This window comes from Hirundo rustica, unplaced genomic scaffold (genome assembly GCF_015227805.2).
Source record: "Hirundo rustica isolate bHirRus1 unplaced genomic scaffold, bHirRus1.pri.v3 scaffold_249_arrow_ctg1, whole genome shotgun sequence".
In the NCBI taxonomy this organism is placed as follows: domain Eukaryota; kingdom Metazoa; phylum Chordata; class Aves; order Passeriformes; family Hirundinidae; genus Hirundo; species Hirundo rustica.
This window is the reverse complement of record NW_026690306.1, coordinates 28,390-37,098: the sequence shown is the minus strand read 5'-3', so window position 1 is coordinate 37,098 and position 8,709 is coordinate 28,390. Positions and strand designations below refer to the sequence as shown.

Here is an 8,709-nt window from a genome sequence, read left to right as displayed (position 1 = left end):
AACTACTTGAGGGTATCAGAGGAGCCCTTGAGATGAAGATACCAAGCAGTAGCTCAAGTTTTCTTTTCACAGCAAGGAACAGACATGAGCCACGTTTAAGTCATTTGAAATCCATCCTGACTAGGAAAAGGTGAGCACGGACCTGCCCCTCCTAGATGGTCTCAAGATCAAAGTGATCATTTTGACCAAGTCTGTGAAAGGCGTATTTGGTCAATGCAAAAGTTCCTCATCAGAAATGCAGTTTGGAAAGACAAATCCCAGCAACCTTTGGCATGTCTGACGTGCTGCGCTCTGGCGAGTGGTCAGAGCAGGCTGCAGCAGGGCTGAAATGCGTCATGGTGAACAGGAGCCTGAGTCAAAGACACTTTCCCCTGGGTGCACACAAGGAAGAGGAAGGTGAAAGTGTCAGGAAACATCAGGGCACTCATGAGAGAGAGGAAGCAGACACTGAAAGACAGCTGTGAGCAGTGACAGATCATGATTAGGTGCTTTCCCAGATGTAGGTAGCCACCGGCTGCCACAGCCTGGGTACCTGCCTGAGTAACTCATGAAGGATCCAGCGGGAGATGGCCCCAGCCTGGCTTGCATGGACAAGCCCTGGGAGCCCCAGGGGGAAGGTCAGTACCTGGGACCCAGGGGGTCCATGCCAGGACAGGAGTGCAATCCCAGTGAGCTGAGGAGAGGTGCACTCCTGAGGGAGCAGGACAGCACTGCCACAGCTTTTGGGCCATCTCCATCTCCCTCAGCATTGAACAAGGAAGGCAAAAATGAGAGCTGAGGAGTTTGGAGTGGGTGGATCAAAGCCCTATATCCCACCCACCATCCTGGCCAATGCTTCTCCAACTATCTGTTTTTCAGGAGGTGCAGGTGTAGTGGTGGGTCCCAGACAAAGGGATAACTCACTGTCGGCCAGTGCCTCCCATGCAGGAAATGGGCAGAAGGCCAAGGAGCAGCTTTGACTCTTCTCTAGCAGAATGAGGAGGGCAGCAGGTAAAGGATGCCAGGGCAGAACACCTACATCAGACCTCTGCACAGCAGCACCCTTGGCCAAATTCTAAACCTATTTGGAAATTCTTCTGCCATGTTACTTCTGCCTGTGCAAGGCCAGGGGGTCCCTGTTTAAGGAAGACTGCAAAGAGCCTCTTGAATCACAAACCGGCATGACCAGACTTATATTGTTAAATATTGAAGCAGGGAGGGAGAGAGGGAGGGAGGAAAAAAAGAGAAGGCCAAATTCCTTTGTCACATAGCCTGCTCTAAGTCCAGAGAAATTACATTAAGTGTAATGAGCCTCCACACTTCCTTCCCCGCTCCCACTTGGGAACAGTCATTTGTTGCTGGCCAATTCCTGCAGCAGCCAATATCCTTACCTACTGCATCGGCAGAAGTCTCCTGGCCAGAGAACCACAGAGAGGAGCAAAAGCTGTTGCCTTGCCCTGCCTTCTCCTTCTCCTCTTCCTCTTTGCCCAGGGAGAAAAGAAACACTGCCACTCTATTAAGGCATCTAAAAAGAAAACATTAATTTTATCTACACCCAAGCACTCTGTGACTCTCAGTGCTGCTGCCAGTCCCGGTTCCCACACTGATTCACCACTCTGCACCATTTTCCTCTCCATCTACCTGAGGGAGGTTCTTCCCCAAAGAAACACAGTTCAGTAGCTCCTTCAGAGCAATGCCAGCAGGTCTCCTGCAGGCTGGTGGTGGCCAGCTGCACTCAGCTCTCCAGAGTCACAGGCTGGGAAAGTGGGGAAGCCGTGGAAAGAGAGGCGCTGTTTTGGCTAGAAGGAGGTGGTGAAGAGAAGAGCTGCAAGAACAGGGAGCAGAACAGTCTGACCTTCCCAAGGCCAGGAGTACTCAGGCAGTGCTACAAGCAACATTCCGTTTCCTAGACCCCAGGCAAAGGCTTTCCTGCCAGTCCAGGTCACCCCACTAAAGCCCACACAGCAAGATGCTGGGCATCATGAAAGCATCCCAGGAGCCTGGCAAGTCTCCTCCAGGTGCAGACACAGAAGATCACGAGCAGCAGATAGAGGTGATTAATCTTCCCACTTTGTGTGCCGCAGGTCTGATCTCTGTGGGGCTGGTTGCCTGCAATCATCTTCACCTGGGGGTTTTATGGAGCTGCACCTCCCAGACAGGAAGTCTGTTCCAGGGAGCCATGAAGCCATGTATAATAACTGCACACTGCTACTGTTAACTTGAGCACCTGGAGGAGGTGACAGCAAAGACCTTATGGAGGTGATGAGTAGCTGTATTTAAGCCTATCAGTTTCACCAGGGGAAGTTTTGTGGCCTTGACATAAAGCAAAGCTGCCTTCAGCACCTGGGCCTCCTCTCTGCTTTTCTTCCCCAAGCACACAAGTATTTTCAGGCATGTAAAAGAACTCTTTTGTGCTCAACCCCACTGCGCATTTAAAGCATCAGGGTTGGGGTGCTTCCATGCTCAACACAAAGCAAGGGAGGGAAAGAGGTGAGATGCAATTCCTCCCCCTCCCTAACAGCAACATTTGAGAAGAAAATCCTCCAGAAAAAAAACCCCAATCCACACTCTGCTTTCTTCTGATGGTGCAGGCTGATTTGTGCCGTCTGTAATTGTAATCAAAGTTAATTTAATCCTGGTGTGGAGGTTGCTGAGCAACTGAAGACATTTATCCAGAGGAGACAGGGGCTGTAATCACGTCACCTCGAGTAAAGTTGGTAGGGCAGCCACATAACATTGCTGTTGTCCAGGGCAGAGAGCTGTGGGTCACGGGAAGACATTGGTATTCACAGTAGGTACAGAAGCCAAGGGAAAAGCACTAAGGTCATCCCAAAACTGTGCTTTCTTCTGTAATACAGACGGATCGGATCAGATTTGGAATAAGGCCCCATATGGGCACCATACATGAAGGCCCAGCTTCCCAGAGGATGAGCAGAGAGTGCCCGTCTGGCTTACAGACATGCGGCTGCAAGCAGAAATGTGCGACGCCAGGAAAACGGCCAGTCAAGCCAGTTTGCGTCACGGGTGGCCCCCCGATGCCGCCTTTCCTCAGAAATCCCATTTCCCCCCCAAGGAGCTACAAGTCCTCCGTCTCAAAGCCGAGAGCACTGAGGCTGTGCCGTCACTGCCAGCACCTCAAGGACTCGAGGCTGAGCATCCCGCAGCCAGAGCCCGAGGGAGCTGCCCAGGGAAGGGCGCAGCTGGCTCCCCGCTTCCAGCATTGCGGAAAGATCAGGAGCTCCAGCGCTGCCGGAGAAACTCCTCTGAGCTCGCCAAGAGCCGGCCTCGCAGGGCGCCTGCTGAGCCATCATCAGGGCCATTTGCCGGTGATGAGGAGATTTCCCGAGGTCGCCTCGGTGGGCACCTGCTGCTGCCGGGGGGGCCAGCCTGATTAAGTGGTTCAGCGGGGAAGGAGGGGTCCTGCCATCAGCGCCTCAGCAATCAAGGAGGATTTTTTTTTCCCTCTGCCTTTTTTTTTTTTTTTTTTTTCCCTTTCTTTCTAATTATTATTTTCTCCAGAACCAAAGAGCTTTTGTGGAATTTAAAGGCCTGTGGGGGCACCAAGGGCAGGAGGAGGGCGGCAGCCTGCCAGGGAAAAGGACCAAAGTGTGGTGGGATCCCAAGCACGCCAAGTGGCTCCTTACCCCAGCTGCTTCCTCCTGTCAGACCCTTTTCCTCTGGGATAAGTAGATACTGCAGAGACACCAGAGTCCATCTCCTGCTGCACTGGCCAGGCTGTCTCTGAAACAGCAGTTGCAGGGGGGAAAAAAAGGAATTATTTTGCTTTTTTTTAAAGGCATGTGAGGTTTCTAGCTGACAGGAACTCGATGACATAGGAGGAGATTGTGGCTTTTCAAAGCAGAGCTGTGCTTTAGTATGTTGAAGTGACCAAAAACCTGGACATTTGACAGGAAAAGGACAATGCACTGAGCAGTAACATTGCTGCATGTCGGACCCTGTGAAACAGCGACAGCTCAACCCAGCCAAAGCAGGAGAATGGAGCAGGCAAAGCCTAGTTTCAAGATTTCCCAAAGCCAGGCATTCCAAAGCCAGAAAAGCCATAGGAATTTATTTAGCTTTTTACTTTGTGCTGCAAATTTTGCCACCTTTTCCATAATTTTGCTCTTATTCATAGAATTCTTTAGGTTGGAAGAGACGTTTAAGACCATTGAATCCAGCTCTTTACCAGACATTGCCAAGTCCATCACTAAGCCATGCTCCTAAGTGCCACATCTACACGACTTTTGAATACCTCCAGGGATGGCGACCCAGCCACTTCCCTGGGCAGCCTATTCCAAGCCTTGACAGCCCTTTCGGTGAAGACATTTTTCTTCACATTCAGTGTAAACCTCCTGCTGTGCAACTTGAAGCCATTTCCTCTTGTCCTATCCCTTGTTACCCTGAGAGAAGAGACAGACACCCACCATGTCACAACCTCTTTTTTGGTAGATGTGTGTTGTGCCCAAAATGAGCATGATTGGGTCATTTGTTTTCAATTCATAGCAGCCGTCTCTCCTCCTTCATCTCTCACCTTTCAGGAAGTAAAGGCTGTAAGTTCATGACATACTGGGTATTTAGGTAAATATGCCTAAATTTTTACCATTTAGGTAAAAATGCCCACACCCACCCCAACACCCTCCAGAATGTGCCCGTTCCAGGTGGATGTGGCTCTTCCTCACTGGGGGAGGCTGTGCTTCTGCTTGCCAGCTGGGTTATTTGCCAGTTCCCACTGCTCATTTGGTTTGCTTCAAGCACTTGGTGGTGACAGCAACACTGAGACTTTGCCTGCCCTGGGGAGTGCCAGGGAAGCTTCAGGGTTCTGTGCCAAGCCACCCAGGAAAAATGCACCAACCACACTGTGTTGGGCTCAGGCATGCAGAGCTCCCCCCCAGGAAACCCTGGACAGGAGGGAAGGGTAAGGCAGTGCTGAGATGTGGTTGTCAAAACAAAAAGTGAGGGTGAGCAAAAACTTAAAAAAAAAAAAAAAAAAAAAAAAAAAAAAAAAAAAAAAAAAAAAAAAAAAAAAATCCTAAGCAATTTTCTTATGTTAAAATTAAGATGCAGTTTTGATTAAATCCCACACCTCTTGGGTTGTCCAGGCTTTAGTTTCACACCCCAGTTTTGGTCAGTCCCAGTGCTGATGGTTCCAAATATGAGACCTTTTGGAGCAGTTCCTTAAACAAAGCGGAGAGATGAAGAAATGCAATGCATTTAATGAAATCCCACCATGGAAGCAAAAACAACCATTGATGCACAATCTTACACAAGACTATTTTCCATTTTTCTCCAAGGGAAAGCCCCTCAGAAGCCTCACCACCTTTCTGCAGTGTTGTTTTTGCAGATGGTGGTCCAGCAAGGGTCCTGTGCTAATCCATTCCTGGGGGTGTCAGGACTTGCACAGGCCATACCTATGCCTCGTGGCTGAAGTTTTCCCAAGGGGACTGAGAATGCAAGACCTACAGGGATTTCACCTGGGCAGCAGGTTGGGTATCACAGTCTAACTGTGTGGCACATCCTAGATCTCTTCAGCAAAGTGTTGTTCAACGTGGAGAGAAGTGAACCAGCCAAAGCATTCCCCTTCCCACAAGGAGATTCAAAACCTGTCCCCAGGCTTTCAAGTTTACATTTATTCCTACGTTACAGGCTTGGGGTTTGTTGTTGTTGTTGTTGTTGTTGTTGTTATTGTTTTGTGTTGTTTTGTTCTTGGTTTTTGTTTTGTTTTTTGTTTGTTTGTGGGTTTTGGGGTTTTTTGGTGTGTGGGGTGTTTTTTTTTGTTGTTTGTTTGGGTTTTTTTGTTTGTGTGTGGGGGTTTTTTTTGTTGTTGTTTTTTTTTTTTTTTTTTTACTGTAAAGGAAATATTAATTTCATGCTTGGCTTGGTTCTCGAGCAGGAGCATTCTCCCTCCTGCATCATGACATGCACTTTTTTCTCCACATCAAGAGTTGCTAAGCCATTTCCTCTCCCTGGGGCCATGGGGATGGGCTGCAGAGAGTAGGTTTTTATGGCTGCCACAGGGTTGTTTAGCACCAGCATGGAGGCAGCAACCCACCTCCACCTCCAAACCTGACCCCAGGTGCTGACTGGTGACATCCCCATGCTGGAGCCACACCACTGGGTACAATGTTTGGGAGAAATGCAGCATGTCTCAGCTTTGCTTTTAACCATGTTTCCTGTGATAGAGTCCAAAGTGTTATTTGATCGTGCTAGAAACTGTTTACATAATTTTCTGGGGTTTTTTTTCCTGAATACTTGCCTCAAAATCTTCAAACTTACAGAGCCTTGGATGGTCCATTTGCAAAAATAAATCTGTGTTGTATACATGCCAAGAAAAATAGAATATTTATCTCTTTCTTAATTTTTCTAAGTGGCGTTTGTTCCTAACACCTTTAAAGCCCTCGGGTTTTCTGAAATTTCTTTCTTTAAGTCAGTGAGTGCAGAGAAAGCAAATGCAGAAGCAGCAGTTTCAGTAGCTGGCAAGGCTACTGAAGATTTATGCTGACATGTATGCTGTGCCTATGGCTGAATTAATAGTGCCACCGAAGCATTTGTATTTTCTGGGTTTTTTCACTCTGATGTTAGAAATGGAAGCACAGCCACACCTGCACACAGGGAGTGTGGATGGAATGTATATGGAATTCATCTGCATTTCTTACTTCCTCTCTAAATTAGATCGTTGTTGAGGTTACAGGTCCAGAAATATCATCCTCAAAATCACAGAATCTCTAGGTTGGAAGAGATCTTCAAGATCATTGAGTCCACCTCAGCCCTAACACCTCAACTGAACCATAGCATCAAGTGCCACATCCAGTCTTTTTTTAAAAACGTCCAGGGATGGTGACTCCACCACCTCCCCAGGCAGACCATTCCAGTACTTGATCACTCTTTCTGTGGAAAACTTTTTCCTAACATCCAGCCTAAATTTCCCTTGGTGCAGCCTGGGACTGTGTCCTCTCGTTCTGTCAGTTGCTGCCTGAAGAAAGAGACCAACCCCCACTGGTCTACAAACACCCTTCAGGAAGTTGTAGAGAGTGATAAGGTCACCTCTGAGTCTCCTTTTCTCCAGGCTAAACACGCCCAGCTCCCTCAGCTGTTCTTCATATGGCTTGTGTTCCAAGCCCCTCACCAGTCTTGTTGTCTCCTCTGGATGCGCTCAAGCGTCTCAACGTCCTTCCTAAACCGAGGGGCCCAGAACTGGACACAGCACTCAAGGTGTGGCCTCACCAGTCCCAAGTACAGGGGAAGAATGACCTCCCTGCTCCTGCTGGCCACACCATTCCTGATCCAGGCCAGGATGCCATTGGCCCTCTTGGCCACCTGGGCACACTGCTGGCTCATGTGCAGCTGCTGTCACCAGCACCCCCAGGTCCCTTTCCTCCTGGGCACTGTCCAGCCATACCATCTCCAGCCTGTAATGTTGCAGTGGGTTACTGTGACCAAAGTGCAGGACTCAGCACTTGGACTTATTAAACCTCATCTTGTTAGACTCTGCTCATCCATCCAACTGGTCCAGATCTCTGCAGAGCCATCCTATCTTCCAACAGATCGACACATGCTCCCAGCTTAGTGTCATCCGCAAATTTGCTAATCAGAGATTCAATACCCTCATCCATGTCATCAATAAAAATATTGAACAGGGCTGGCCCCAACACAGACCCCTGAGGGACACCACTGGTGCCTGGCCCCAGCTGGATGCAGCACTGTTCACCACCTCTCTCTGGGCCCAGCCATCCAGCCAGTTCCTAACCCAGCCAAGAGTGCTCCTGTCCAACCTGCTTTGTTTCTATCCTGCATAGGTGAGGACTTGTCTTTCTGTGGAACTGGTCTTCAGACAAGTTTTATACCAAGATATTTTCATTGTCTTCAGTACAGTTTATCTTCATTCATCTAAATGTAACTGATGGCAGAATCTAGCCCAGACTGAGGAATTTCAATTTTCTCCCAAATATTTTATTGCTTGTTGTTTTAATAAAAACTAAACTAGACATATTTTCTTCCATGAAAAATATTGAAAAATAATTTTCTTCTTTCACTTCCAGAATTCAATGTATTTTGGAGCCAGAATTCAGCTTCCCACACAGCAAAGTGAACCACGTGGAGATGTCAAGCAGTCTATTCATTGCTCAGATTGTATTTTGATTCTGCTCAGAGTTACCAGGTAAGAAAATACGTTCAATCATTTATAGTTGTGAAAAAGACCAGTGCCTTAAAGCGAAAAGAAAGAAGGAAAGAAGAGATGTTGGTTGTTAAGTGAAGGTGGAGAGCAAAACAGATGAAATTGATAAACTGGAAAGCTATATTATTCACTCCAAGGCTCCATTTAGTCCCTCTGGCCTGGCAGTTTCAGCAAAGTGAAACTCTTGCTGGAATCAATACTGCTATCATTTCACAAAATTACAGTGGTTTGAACAGAAAACTAGTCATAAATCAACTTCGTGTATGGACAGCTGGAGGAAATATTTCTTGCTTTGAAGATTTGGGTGCTTCAGAACTAGTAAAGAGGATCTTGGCTCTCCAAGATTCCATATTTACTGAGTTTTTTGGAAATAGAAGCTGCTGTTGCATATTCAAACAAGTCAAAATAGCAATGTGAAAAAAAGCAGTGCCTCCATTTTAATCAGATGAGGAAAGAGTTTGCTTGATTTCAATGAAACTTGGGTGTTTTGGAGATGGTCCCATTCTCTGGCACTCACTAGGAGTTCTTCAAACTAGGCTAAGAATGTGTCCTTGTTG

General features: G+C 47.6%; 1 long non-coding RNA gene across 1 annotated transcript; it reads right to left on the bottom strand.

Moving 5' to 3' along the window:
* Positions 1-293: 293 nt before the first annotated feature.
* LOC120747871 (uncharacterized) lies at positions 294-2,001 on the bottom strand. The gene is made up of 3 exons (XR_005699227.2): positions 1,621-2,001; positions 1,371-1,504; positions 294-371 (listed from the first exon to the last, which is right to left on the bottom strand). It is a non-coding gene; the product is annotated as an uncharacterized LOC120747871 (long non-coding RNA).
* Positions 2,002-8,709: the final 6,708 nt, after the last annotated feature.